Raw genomic sequence first — 15,057 nt, forward strand, 5'->3', positions numbered from 1 at the left:
TAGCCGTCGTTTGCGGGAAGCCGCGCGAGAGAGCACCGCTCTGGTCTCTTTCCGCATCAGGTGGGCCCGTCGTAGGTGGAGCTAGATGGACGGGAAATCAATTTGCCCTTCCTGTGAGGGGAACAGAGGCGGCTGATACCCATAAGCATACATGAAAGGTGACCGACCTGTGGCAGACGACACGAGGGTGTTGTGGGCATACTCCACCCAGGGTAGGTGGACTGACCAAGAGGTTGGATTATGAAGGCATACACAACGGAGAGCCGCTTCAAGTTCTTGATTCATCCGTTCAGTTTGGCCATTGGTCTGGGGGTGATACCCCGAAGACAGGCTTGCAGTAGCCCCCAAGCCTGGCAAAACTTTTTCCATACCCGCGATATGAACTGTGGACCCTGGTCAGACACCAGGTCTTGCGGAATGCCATGGGGGCGGAAGACATGGTTAACCAGAAGCTGAGCTGTTTCCAGTGACGATGGGAGCTTGGGCAGTGCCACGAAATGTGCCATCTTGGAAAATCGGTCGACCACGGTTAGTATGACAGACCTCCCCCTCAACGGCGGCAGACCGGTGACAAAGTCCAAGGAAACATGTGACCAGGGACGTGGGGGAACTGGTAACGGCTGAAGCAGACCGGCCGGAGATTGGTGAGATGACTTGCCGCAGGCACAGGCACAACAGGCCCCAACAAGTGAGTGTCTTCTTGGGCCCTAAGAATCTTTTCCTCAATTTCCCACGGTAGTGCCCCCACGATGCAGTGGTTTGGGAGGATGGGTTCAGGTGGTGCTGGATCCTCGGTGGGATTATGGAGTCTTGAGAGGGCATCAGGTTTCTGGTTCTTGGACCCCTTGCGATAAGTCAGAACAAAATTTTATCGGGTAAATAGCAGAGCTCATCGTGCTTGTCCTGAGTTCAACCTCTTGGCTGATCGGATGTAGGCCAAGTTCTTGTGATCCGTTTACACGATAAATTGTTCCTTGGCCCTTTAAATGGGCTCAGGTTGAAATTGATAGTAAACAGCACAATGCAGTGGCAAAGAGTAACAAAGAGGTTTATGCAAAGATCCTATATGATGAACCAACGTTGTCTGATGAATATTCAGTCCATACAATGATCAGCAGGGTCTTAAAGCTACTTAAGAAAAATAAAAAATAAAAAACTGGCGCCAAGCCTCGTTGGACATTTTCCAGTACAAACAAGGACATTGTAGCAACACTTCCTCGAGGCCGATGAGCTGTGACGATTGGCTCTGTGTACCTGTGGGTCAGCAGCATCTTCTAGCCCCCCTCCCTGAGTGATAATAATGACAAGGTGAGGCCGCGATTCCTTCAGGCTCTCCTGCCAATCAAGGTATTACTCTTGAATTAGTGAATGCTTCACTCATTTACGTTCAAATGGAGAGCTTTTAGAGATGCATGCTTCTTACTTAAATGACAGTTACTGTTTTCCACTATCACCAGAACCACTACGTTGGATTCAACTGAACGAGTGGAGAAACCTTCCCAAACTTTTATGCATCGGCAGGATGTTTTACAGCCAAATGTAAGCATGATTGGCTGACTAGCAGTTTCTGCAGTGCATTTAGGCAGTGCCAAGAATTGAATCCTGAGACACTTTAGACATCATCGCTGATATTATCGAAGACTGTTTCTGTTCACTTTCACTTTCTGTAGCAGAAAGATTTGTGTAAAGCTATAAACATTATCACATATTAGTTCGGTGCCAAGACTAATTTGTTTTACCATTGTTGGCTTTGTCCTATTTAACTACAACCATGTATTTATTAATAAAGGCTGTTTACCCATTTTTAGCATTTACGATTGTGCATCCTCATGTTACCCATTGTGTTTAACTTTGTCCTGTTCACGATCAACTTCGACAGCTGCCTGTTTAAGCAGCTAAAAGCATTACTACTGTATTTCCTGCAAAACTCATGTAGTCACTTAGTCTATATTTTGTTCAGCCATTGCTGTTTGCCTTGTCCTCTTCACTTTCACTTTCAGTATCTATTTAGGCAGCTAAAAGCTGTAACGGTAAGATTTTCTATAACTCTATACTTGTTACTTATTAGCTACTGTAGATGCCAAGACTGTTATGTTTACATTGGTGCTAGCTTTGTCCTGTTGCTGTTCAATTACTCCAAGTACAACGGCCCATTTAGTCAGTGCAAAGCAGAACGATTTCTGTGACACCGTGTGATGTTTATTGTTCACCCTTTGCTGTTGATATTGCCTCTGATGTCCAATAAATGACTAAAATTCTAAAAAAAAGGCCTAAAGCAAAAAACAAACCCATAGCAACAACCACAACCACAAAAAAAAAAAAACAGGCCCAAGAGAGTTTCCGTGGGAGTTGGGTTTTCATATTCATGAAACCCCCTCTTAAAGTGTGCATTACACTGATGAGTGCATGCAAGTGGACAAGCTGTTGTGCGCGATGGCACCATGCTGCCGGTGACACGGGGCCAGCCGGGCCCGTTGACTTGATGACTGGCAGCTGAATGCCACTGTGTGATTAACCTCTGTGCTTCAATGCTTGGATGCAAGTGAATCTGGCAGAGGGAATCGGCGCCGTGTTTGTTGTCTGTGTTTTGGGTTGGAAAATACTTGACACACACCAGCTTTGCAAAACCAGCCCAAGTGTGCAAAAGCCTCAATTAGGATCAAAGGCAGTGATTTTGTCCCTGGTGTAAATTTTGTCATTGGCATTTTAGATGTTTTGAGATGTAACTGAGAATAGCTTTCAAAAAGTACTGTTGTTATTCTTTTAGAGCTTATTTCCCACATTCATGAGTTCCGTGTTGTAATCAGAGATATGAAGACAAGATATATCAGTGTGCTTTAGCGTCCCAGCTACCGACATGCCTACTTGGCGGCCGAGTTGGCAGGGGCATCGTTCCCATCGAAGACATTGCATTTACTAATTAAATGCTCAACCCACCGCAAAATTACATTTTATTTGGACATTTAACAATTGTGTATGAAATGTAGTATAAACAAAATCAACACACATAAATAAAAATACTTATATATTTTATATGTTTATATATATACACATATATATGTATATATATATATATATATATACACATATATATATATATGTATATATATATACACATATATAATTGTTTATATTTATATATATATACATATATATATATATATATATATATATATATATATTTATTTATATATATATACACATATATATATATATATATATATATATATATATATATATATATATATATATATATATATATATATCCATCCATCCATTATCTGTACCGCTTCTCCTCACAAGGGTCGCGGGGCGTGCTGGAGCCTATCCCAGCTGTCTTTGGGCAGTAGGCGGGGGACACCCTGAACTGGTTGCCAGCCAATCGCAGGGCACACAGAGACAAACATCCGCACTCACAATCACACCTAGGGACAATTTAGAGTATCCAATCAACTTACCATGCATGTTTTTTTTGGAATGTGGGAGGAAACCGGAGTGCCCGGAGAAAACCCACGCAGGCACGGGGAGAACATGCAAACTCCACACAGGGAGGCCGGAGCCGGGATCGAACCCACGACCTCTGAACTGTGAGGCGGACGTGCTAACCAGTCGACCACCGTGCCGCCTATATATATATATATATATATATATATATATATATATATATATATATATATATATATATATATATATATGTGTGTGTGTGTCATGTCATGTCATCTTCCAAACCACTTATCCTATACAGGGTCGCGGGGAGGTGCTGGAGCCTATCCCAGCTGTCAATGGGCGAAGGCAGATTACACCCCGAACTGGTCGCCAGCCAGTCGCAGGGCACACACAGACATCGTCACTGAGCGGGAATCGATCCCACGCTGCCCGCACACAACTCAAGCGTGTGTACCACTACACTATATACCTTGAGAACATGCTGTACAAATAATCCTGATGGAGGTAGAGCCTATTATGGAGTTTGTCTGACAATTTGACATATCAGACGAGGAGAACCCACTCTATTGTCCACCTGGAGATGTCAGGCAATTTAGAAATGCAGGGTCACATAGACATCAGCCCCCTCCCCTTGATAAACAATACAAGTTGGACACAGATGAGTCATCTGGCCAGGGCAGAACACCAAGCCAATGCTGTTTCGTGATAAATTGTTCATTAAGTAGTAATCAGTTAACATGCCAAACATAATTATTTTGTTTACCAAAATATAATCAAAATCATCATTACATTAATCACCTCAATTACTAGTGAACGCTGAATTTCTGGCATTGTAAGCTTTCTTGAAGTTTCCAGAGCAGTTGGCCTGACATGGCCACAAGACAAGGTGGTTGTCTTCGCTGGGAAGTGCCGACTCGACCATTTGGTTGGAAGCTGCACTCGCTCGACAATGAGATGCAGGCAGCGGCGTGCTGGCGCCTTGGCCGCCCAGCTTTAGGCAGCCTTGTATACAAGCTGCAGCCTAGTACTCCCATTGAACTGAACATATTTCAGTGCGAATGTTTGCTGTGCACTGGAAAGAATCGTCCAAATTTACAGACTAAAACAGTTTTTTTTTTCTAGTTTAGATTACTGGATTTCAAATTGTGGTGTACCCGTTGCAATTCCACCCTTTTTACCTGAACGCCTAAAAAGGTGCATCCAAAGTAAATTTGAAGATGTACTTGAACCCTTTGGAGTATCAGTATAGTTGTGGTCTCTTTTTGAAGATAATACGTTGAATTTTTCTCCTCAACTATCTGTCTGGAAAATTATGCAGTAGCGTGGTGGACTAAAATAACACAACAGGATTACGGCTCAAAGGCCCCTCCAATTCCATTTCAAATTTGAAAATAATACGACAGAAAACGAGCATTTTACACAAGTTTTACTAAGGACATGTCCAGGTGAACCAAAAGTGTGCCATTTGGGTGAACCAATTGTGACCATGTTCACATACGTAGGAGAAAAGGCTGGTACTGTGGAATGCTTCAAAAATCATGAGTTCTTATGAAAAGTAAGACTTGACACTATCATATCCTACATCCAGATTGAAAAAAAAAAACGCCCAAAAATCAAAGAAGGTGACACGATATGATGTGCGCTCTGACGCACGGCCTGGCGTCACTGCCGGTGGCCTTGAAAGTGTGTGCTACGCAAGTTACGCACGGTTTGTTTATGTCTAATTCACGTAAAACTATCGGAAGACTTCATGGCTCGAGGGGCGAATGACGAGGACGCTGCATCTATCTATCTATTTACCTATCTATCCACACACACAGAGACATACGGAACAGGTCCCTCTTAGACAATGGGATGCCAGGAAGATGCTAGGCTAGCCAATGGCAGAGCAGCTATGAGTATGTTGTGTTCACGAAACTCCGGAGTTGCGATTAGCAGCCCATACTGCGGGTATCACCCCATACTTTTACCTTTCGTATCCTGAAATTTCCTTCGTAAGTAGACGCAATATTTTCCTGTTAAGGCGTTTCGTAACTTCGTAATTTCGTATGAAGAGACGTTCGTAAGTCGAGGGACCACTGTAATTAAATTATAAAGGGTTAAAATCCACCAAAATGGACACTGTATTTCATCTGAAGTAATTTTAAATGATCCTGTTCTCCCTGAAATGATTGTTTTCCATGAAAAGTCGTGTGTGTGGTCCGGGTTTGGTAACATACAGTAATCGTGGTGCTTTGTGCTATGTCATTTATTCACAGCAGGTGTGCGAAAACAGTGTGCCTTGTTGTCACTTGGCCTTCATGCATGACAAATAGTGTGCAGTGTTAATGGCCTCTGTGTAAATAAATGAAAGTAGCTTGGATGGGATTCAGCATGGTGGATGGGAGGCGAGGTGGAGGGGGAGACTTTCCTTGAGACATCACATCTAATTGTGCCTCACATTGTTATTGAGTCACACTTCTGGGCAAGTTATCAGTGTAACAGTGTGGATTTGGTATACACTTGAGAAACTATGTTATTATGAGATACCAGAGCTGGGCAGTCCATCCCGGGGGCAGAACGGTCTGTCTGGACGCCCAGTTTTGGGACAGAGGACGGGGTCGGCAAGTTTAAAAAATATGACGGATTAAGCAAGGGCGGAGGTGGATTTTAGTCCAGCCCACTAATCGTCCCTCACCCAAAGTTCATCTCAACATACTCGGCGAAATGGGCAAACGACAAAGATTGCCTCCAAACACTTCAAACGTGCCACTAGTTACCCAACTGCACAGAAGAATTTTCAACAGGAGATACAGCGCGAGTTCTACTAGCATGACAAGTATTGAGACGCAGTAGTGCGAGCAGCGTCGGAGCCAGCACACCGGCGAGTGATGACAGCATGTCCGCTGCTAGAGGAGTATGTAGCTTTAGTTGTGCTAAAGCTAATACAAACAAATATTGCCGTCTTGGTAAAGTTCAACAGCTGTAAAAAACTAAAGAAAGTAAAAACCAGGTATAAGAAGCTTTTCGTTCAGGTTTTTTTTTACTGTCCCGCTACTGGTAGCTGGCCATGTCATAAAGCTTGGGATGTCCACAAACCACAACGGTAATGTTTTCCTTCATTTTGCGCTTTTCACACAAGACCAGCCGAGTGTACAGGACGCTGTGTGTGACATAATATTTCCTGATGCTGACCTGCTGCTGCGAGGCGAAGAAGGAAAAAGTTCATTTGTTTTAGGTGCACCGATTGGGCAGATTTTCTGTGCTTCCCTCCGCGTCCCACCGCTCCGAACGCATCATCTGTGCACGGAACCGCGCCCGCCCGCGCTAATTACATTGACGTCAATTGAATCGCGCCGCCAGAAACGCCCTCAACGGATTTGGTGTGAATGCAGTGAAGACAGCTGGCCTATGTGTGGGACAAGTGCACACACATGTAGCAGCACCGAAACTGCTGGACCGGGCGTCTCTGCCCATCCGTTCAGAGACTGACCTCTTTCACATCGGCTGCATTGACATATAAACAATGACCGCTGTTAAATAAAGCAGTTACAACTCACGACTCGTTCACTTTGTCTCCTTACACACATTCCTTGTGTGCTGGCAACGGTTCGTCAAACTGTTAACCCAGAAGTGGGTAAACTATAAGCTAAGCAGATTTTAATAGTAAATTAGCCTGCCAATGAGCTTTAAACAAATCTCTGCCATTAGCATCTCTCCCGCTGCGTCATGCACGGACACCTTTTTTTTTTTTTGGGTGGGGGTGGACCTAAGGACGGGACCACTTTAAATGGAGGAGGGGTGGGAAGACGATAATATTTATGAATAAGGACGTAAGGATGAGGACGTAAGGGTACCCAGGTCGCTGACGTTTTGGTACCCCCGATATTTGGCAAGTGTTTGCGAGGGTAGCGGGTGTTGATTTTTCGACAGGGTTTGTTCAAGGTCGCAAATGTTTGCGAAGACGTTCGCCAACAGTTTTAATGGTTGTCAGAGGTGGGTAGTAATGAGTTACATTAACTCCGTTACATTTACTTGAGTAAGTTTTGGGAAATTTTGTATTTCTAGGAGTAGTTTTAAATCACTATAGTTTTTAAACTGTACTCTTACTCCGCTACATTAGGCTACATTGAACTCATTACTTAAATCCCCTCCGCGTACGTATGCGTCTCTCTCTCTCTCTCTCTCTCTCTCTCTCTCTCTCTCTCTCTCTCTCTCTCTCTCTCTCTCTCTCAGAGATCTCAGAGAAAGGTGCATTTATTTTGTCAGAGACCTGCGCCAGGCTTTATCATGTGACTGTGCTTCACCAATCAAACGTAGCCGTATGACAGTCTCGTCACGTGATCATATTCAACTTCAGCTGTGGGAAAGTTGTTTTCGGATGAAACGGATCGGAAATGTCTGCATCTGCAGCCTGTGAGAGACTTTTCAGTCATGCTGGACTCCTGTTCACTGCTAAACGATCACAGCTTCACTGCAAGAACCTTGAGAGGTTTAACTACTGTTAAAGTTTAATAGTAACATCACTTAGTGATTCTTTGGGAAAAATGTTTAATTTGCATGTTTTGTCACATACATACAGACTGACACGCACGCACACACACACAGTTTTTACGAGTTCATGGGCTAACTTGTTCTGCCTGCGGAGCCTGTTAAAAAAAAAACATTCTGAAACACTCTGGTCTCCCACAGTAGATATGTAGCAGCTCCGAGAAATAAAGAGGTACAGTGTTGTTTTCTAAACAGATATCTTCCACACATGACTCAAAGCCGTGATACGACCTGTTTATGATCTGTTGCACCACTAACTAGTACGCGCCACATTGATCCTCGTGCCGTCGTCTCATGAGTAGAGTGTACAAAGGTTGAAAAGAGTTGAATCATGGACGCAGATGGTACAGGGGACGAGGGGGTCATGTCCCTCCACTTTCAAAATGACCTCTATCCGTCCTCCACCCTCTCTCCTACCTCAATGTCCTGTTTCAACGACTGATACATTTGAGTTAAACAAGAATGTCAGAATTTGCACCTTAAAAGTCAGTGTTTCCTTTTCCTGAAGACTGACCTCAAACAAGGCAACGCAGATGAATCTTATACGTCCGACATAGATTAAATTTTTTACTCATGTTAACACCACATTTTTTCCTGTATGTTCGTAAGTCCGGGGAGCGCTGGGAGGACGCAACTACTTCGCTGTGGTGTTGAGAGCTCTAAATTCCAACTCTCAGTGGAACTTGAACACATCGTCATTCAGTTGACATGAGTCACTCTCATACTGTAAAAAATTATATGTCTGCTCAACGTAATAATAATTTAAATGATTTACTCCACAAACATTTTTACCCTATTGTATTTCAACTTATTTTTATAGGTCTTGTGGCATGTACTCACACTAGCTGAACTGAAATACAGTACGTTAAAAATGTTCGTCACATCTGTCTTCATCATCATCATCATCACATTTTATTTATATAGCACTTTTCATACATAAAAATGCAACTCAAAGTGCTTTAAAACATTCAAAGCAAAACATAGAATTATCTTCAATCAAAAGAAAAGATAAATTATTTAAAAGTTGTTGAAAGCCAAACTAAAAAGGTGTGTCTTGAGCTTCCTCTTAAAAATATCAACAGTCTCTGCAGACCTGACATCCTCTGGCAGGCTATTCCAAAGGTGAGGACCAAAATGGCTGAATGCAGCCTGTCCTTTCTTTGTAATACTGAGCCAACACGTCATTTTTTACAGTGGGAGTTTCAAGGAACAGGTAGCATGTGACGCCTGTCGTGCTGAAATAAGAAGCAAAAATGAAGTAACAAAAAACAAAAAAGATAAGATAAGATGTAAGTTGGCTTTCATATGTTGTGGTTATATTGTTGCCTGTTGAGGTCATGTGGCAGTCAAATTTTTTTATAATGTTCAATAGCTCGTCTCACAAAAAAAAGAGGGAGAATCAACACAGATGAAATGGCGTTTGCTCTTACTATAAAGCATTTTTATACTTTAAAGGTGTTGAGCAGGAAGCAATCTTTTTGTATTTATCTGAGCTACGATACTGTACATTGAAGCCAATTACTGATGACAATGAGGCAGGTCCTAGTCAGTCAAGAGAGGATCTGTCTGGGGTGAACCACTACAGTTCATACACAATTGTTAAATATCAAAATTTAATTTTGCGGTTTGGCATGATGTTTTGATGGGTGATTTGGCATTCTGGACAAACAACAGTTTCACCTTGTAGGCTCCAAAGGGGCCCAAATTTTTTTTTTTTGGGGGGGGGGGGGGGGTGATGACTCACGATAATCTTGCAAGTTAACAGCAGCCAGCTAGCAGCTAGCAGTGATGTTAAGGGCTTCTGATTTACTTGTTGCTAGCTATGTCAACAGTAATTGCACAGAAGAAGAATGGCCAGACTACTGGTCAAACGACCAAGGATTTATTTATTTATTTATTAACTTATCTGCTGTTACCCACCACCTGGCAACAGTTGAATAAGGGCCGTACAGGCACTTATTTGATTGTTTTCCACTTAAAGCACTGGAATCACTGATTTGTAGTATTTATTTGTAGAAAATTCAAAATTAACATACACCGAAAAAAATGTCTAGTACGTCTTTTGGTCTCATTACCCGCAGACCTACCCACATTTGCTTATACCTTACTTCCTCTAAAAACAGCATTTAAATAATAATAAAAAATGTATCTATTTTTAATGAATTATTGTTGTTTATGTGATTACTCATTATGTGACGCTATTTGAAGCTAATCGGCTTGAAGCGTGCCTCGTGGTTGAGTGGGAATGCGTGAGAAAGTGCTGAAGTGAGAGGGAACTATGATGAAGATGGGGAGGAGCGAGGGAAGGCAAGGTGCAGGGAGGAGGAGGAGGAGGAGGCGTGTGGGAGGACAGCGAGAGAAAGAGAGAGCGGTGGAGAGGGAGAGAGAGCGAGCGAGTCTCCCAATTCCGCTGCTGTCTCAGCATCCATCCTGCATGAGACGATGTTCCGGAGAGCAGGTGGCGCTGAGCGGAAGAGACGCGCGAGCGGCCAAAATCAATAGATGACGGGAGGACACACGACCGAGAGGAATAGTCTGCCGTCCCTTTCTCTTTTCTGGGCTTGAGCTGCTTGAAAGTTTCCACTCCTTCGCACCACCACTACCCTGTGCAGTTTTTTGCCCCCCTTTTTTTTTTTCTCAGAGGGGGGTGCACCGCCCGGTCGGAGCCGCGAAGGAAGAAGGCGACGAGTAGCCCTTGTGGAAATCTTCAAGTTCACCATCGAGGTGGAGGAATTACAGACGGACGCATTCCTCACAATCCTCTCTTTCCTTTCACACGGATTAGGTGTGCGTCGCTCTAAGTAAATTCAGATTGGATTCGGATTGAGTCGGGGAGAGAGAGACTTGGAGGAGGATTTTTTTTTCTCCTGCTGCTGCGAGGTAAGCCTAAACGCATCGTTTGCGCAAAGTTGCAATACACTGACACCCGAATGTCTGCTTAGCTCACCACTCTTCCTTTTTGGGAGTGGTGGTGGGGGGGTGCGATGTGATGCGCGCTCCCACTGTGACTGCATACTTGTGCACGCATAACTGTGCGCCAGTTTGCACCTGAGCGCGTGGAATTGCCGTCCACCACCACCCCCTAACGAGATGCTGTGTGCATGTTAAAGCCCACCATCACAGAGGACTCATTGTGACTCGCTTCCATGTCTCCAGTTTCAGCCTTCTGCTGTTGCTGCCCCTTTTTGGGATGTTGTTTCGCCCTCTGAAAAAGTTAAACGCTTCATGTGTGTTGCATCACCACCAGACAGGCAGGTGAAGGGGAAAAAAAAGCTTCTAAAATATTCATGTGCATCCTGGCGTGGTGGGTGCACCCTTGTGAAATATTTAAAATGACTGAACCTACCCGGTGACAATTCAATGTCCCCTTTTGTGTGTTGAAGGCGTATAAGAAGTATTTCCCCTGTGCAGTGCACGATGAGAAGTTGATGACAAGCCGATAGGTGGCTCAAGTGACCACTGCAAAGCAGTCCGACTGCATGGATGCACTCAAACGTTTTAGTTGCTTAGTCCACGTATCAGGCCATATTTGAGTGGATTTTAGTGTAACTGGTGTCTGCGTGGGTGAGAGGCTTCTCCCCCTACCAACTGGCTTTAATGTTTTATTGAGTGTCAAGGTGTGATTAACTCATTCACTGCCAAAGACAAATGTATTTGTCATTTCACAGTCCAGCCATTCAATCCCAGGAATTTATTTATTTTATTTTATTAATTTATTTTTTGTTCAAATGTAAGGGTAAAAGAGGGTCTGAAAATGTCTGGCAGTGAATGAGTTAAAAGCACAGAACAAAACATATATGTTCTTGTATTTCATGACAGAGATAAGCCTCTGCTTTGAATTAGGTGTGCCCAAGCCATTAACTGTGTGAAATCCTCGTCTGTGTCTGTGTAATAGGGAGTGTATTCAGTGTTTTTATTGGGGGTTTTTTTTTTGGTCTTTTTTTTTAATCCTCAACACCCAGAGACAAAAGACACCCGTTTTCCTGGATATTTTTTTCTGTAGGGGGGTGATTATGCAGCCACTGACTCACCGGACGGACAGACGGACGGATGGGCAGGGGTGTGGGCATTATTCACCGCTGTTGACGGCAGCTTCTCACACATAGGAAACGACAGGATTTATTTTGTGGTTTACTAGCATTAAATGTTGCCTTGCTGCTTCCTGGTAAAATGTTGTTGTAGGTGTCCCTCAGGGTGCAGTCTTACACTTAGGGGAGTCCCAAATTGTGGGGCACCCCCAGGGGTGCATGATATTAAAAAGTGTAATGGTGGTCTATAACTAGTCCCTGTGGTGTTTTGCAATATTGCAGTCACTGTTAAAAGAAGGATAAAACCATAAGGTAATGTGAATGCTACCTACTGAGTAATGTTACTCAGGAGGCAGCTTTGTTTGCATCTGGCACAAGATGTCTTGAATCTGCATCCAGTAACATGACACCTCAAGAATGTCTTGGCTTTTTGAGGTATGATGTGCTACCCAGCGTCAGAGAAATTGGTCTTGCTTATGTTCTAGGATTGCATTTGGTGACTTGAATTTGAGCAGGGTAGAATCAAATCTCAAGGCCGCCAAATAGGCATTGGTCGGTTTTAGAAATTCATGGTTTCAAAACCACTAAAACTTTCCATCAGAAGCATTAGCTGTATTTGTTTTGTTTTTTTTGAGTCATCAGTGCAGGCAAAGTGACATGACCCCCTACCCCTCCCGTTGTTTGTGTGAGCAGTTAAACGTTTCCCTTGTCGAAAAACTTTTGGGTATTTTTCAAATATGGCGGCTTGAGAGAGGAAGTTTATGCAAAATGTGCTTTTGTTTTTAATAAAAAGTACCAGAGCTGGGCATTCCGTCCCTGGGACGTAACGGTCCCTCCGTCTTGGACGGACACCCATTTTGTGGCTGGTTGGACGGAGGACGAAAACTCTTTTAAAAAGGACGGACTAAGCACGGACACAGGTAGGTTATTGTTCGTCCCTCTATTCGTCCATAACTGGGTCAAGTCCCGGCTGGCGTGTTGGGTTTTTTTCAAAAGGGACTGCCTTGCTAAGCCTGAACAACACTGGAGTGCCCTTTTTCATGTGCGATCTCTCCCTGCAGTACTGTTCTCACAGACATAGTCTGCCCTATAGTGAACGCCCATTTCACTGACGAGGGAAATAAAACCACTGAAAGCTATGACCCGGAAGTGGAAGACGTTCGTTCTCCTCCTAAAATAACATTGCCTTATTTTGCAATAATTATTTTCAATATTTTGCAATAATTATTTTCAATTGCAAAATAATGCAATAAAAAGTGAAAGCGTACAACAAAACCAATATTGTTGTGTTATTATGCAATCTTAAATATTCTCGTAATTGCCCCTGGCTGCTCCAGTCCGCATCATGTTCATCATCACCATCTTCATCATCACATAATACTGAGGTGGTTGGTGGCAGCTAAAAAGCTGTCGTAGTTCAAACAGTTGTAAACAATTCAATCCACTCACGATACCCCTAGCTGGTAAGTGGATGTGCATAGGAAATTTGCCAGCGACTGATCTCCAGATTGCCAGTCCTCCCTCAAACGTCTCCAGTTGGTCCAAAATGCTGCTGCCCGCCTACTAACTGAAGCTCGGAAGATCGAGCACATAACACCAATTCTGGCCTCCCTTCACTAGCTCCCAGTGCATTTCGGGGTTCAATTTAAGATTCTCCTATTTGTCTTTAAATCATTAAATGGCCTCGCTCCGGCGTCCCGCTCCGAGCTCCTCCGAGCTCCTCCAGTCCTATGCAACTTCCCGCAGACTCTGGCCTGCGGACCAGGCGCTGCTCGAGGTGCAGAGGACCAAGCGGAGCCTCAGAGGTGATCAAGCCTTTTCTGTCGCTGGTCCTTCCCTCTGGAATGACCTCCCATTGGTTGTTAGGCAAGCCCCCTCTCTGTCCATTTTCAAAACCCGGTTGAAGACACATTTCTTTTCTCGGGCTTTTGATCAAACCTGAAATTTTCGGCTCTTTTTGTCAATTGTATATAGTGTTTTATGTCAATTAATTGGCTTTATTTATTTATATTTTATATATTATTTATGTCTATATTTATTAATACATGTACCTCAGCCTTTTATTGTTTTTTGTTTTATTTATTGTATTTATATGTAAAGTGCTTTGTTACAGCGCTAGCTGTTATGAAATGCGCTATATAAATAAAATTGTACAATAAAAAATTTACAACAGCGCCACTCGTCATTCATCAACTAATTCAAAGTAACATTAATATATACAGTAAGTGCAACGTTGTCTTGAAGTTAGAATTTACAACCAGCTTGAGAGTTAACATGTCTGCAATTGGTGATCTAACTACTGTAGACTTGCTAGCAAGGCTAGCTAATTAGCACAGCTAACAACCCTGCTCTTGTTCACCAGAAAAAAAGTTATTTACCCAAATACTTCAAAATAATACATATTAGAGCTATACTTGTACTTTAATACTGTCATACTGAAAGTTTTTTTTTTTCCATCCTCAATGACATTTTACAGTAAATAAGTTTTGTTTTAACAATGACATTGTAGGTGCGACATAAACATGACTAAAAACATGAACATGTGTCATCTTCCAAACCGCTTATCCTATACAGGGTCGCGGGGAGGTGCTGGAGCCTATCCCAGCCATCAACGGGCGAAGGCAGACTACACCCCGAACTGGTCGCAAGTCAGTCGCAGGGCACAAACAGACACCGTCGCTGAGCGGGAATCGATCCCACGCTGCCCGCACACAACTCAGGCGTGTGTACCACTACACTATCAGTGACCAAAAACATGAACATCTCCCACATTAACTATGTCTTTGTCTTGGTTAAATAGCAAAGCCACATAAAGATACAGTACCTATTGCACATTGGGAACTATGCATCAACATAGACCAGTTGAATTAATGACCATGGCATTTTAACACAGTTCCAACCTGCAACCTATTTGTCAATTTAAAACCATGTACTCAGAGGTGGAGCTACTGTACACGGTTACACACTTAGGGGAAAATGTTGATATCTGACCCCTCTACCATGAGTTATATTAACTTTTATACTTTTAATGTTTTATTTAACTGAATATTTA

At 43.2% G+C, this 15,057-nt stretch overlaps 1 protein-coding gene across 2 annotated transcripts in view; it reads left to right on the plus strand.

The window, feature by feature from the left end:
• Nucleotides 1-10,353: 10,353 nt before the first annotated feature.
• Nucleotides 10,354-15,057, plus strand: part of lingo2 (leucine rich repeat and Ig domain containing 2) — a 298,342-nt gene continuing 293,638 nt past the window's right edge. For both annotated transcript variants that reach the window (XM_086023923.1, XM_086023922.1), the window contains exon 1: nucleotides 10,354-10,857. The gene's annotated coding sequence lies outside the window, so the exon portion shown is untranslated. The remainder of the gene's footprint in view (nucleotides 10,858-15,057) is intronic.

This window comes from Filicampus tigris, chromosome 2 (assembly GCF_054856515.1).
Source record: "Filicampus tigris isolate MCC_2025a chromosome 2, RoL_Ftig_1.0, whole genome shotgun sequence".
Classification (NCBI taxonomy): domain Eukaryota; kingdom Metazoa; phylum Chordata; class Actinopteri; order Syngnathiformes; family Syngnathidae; genus Filicampus; species Filicampus tigris.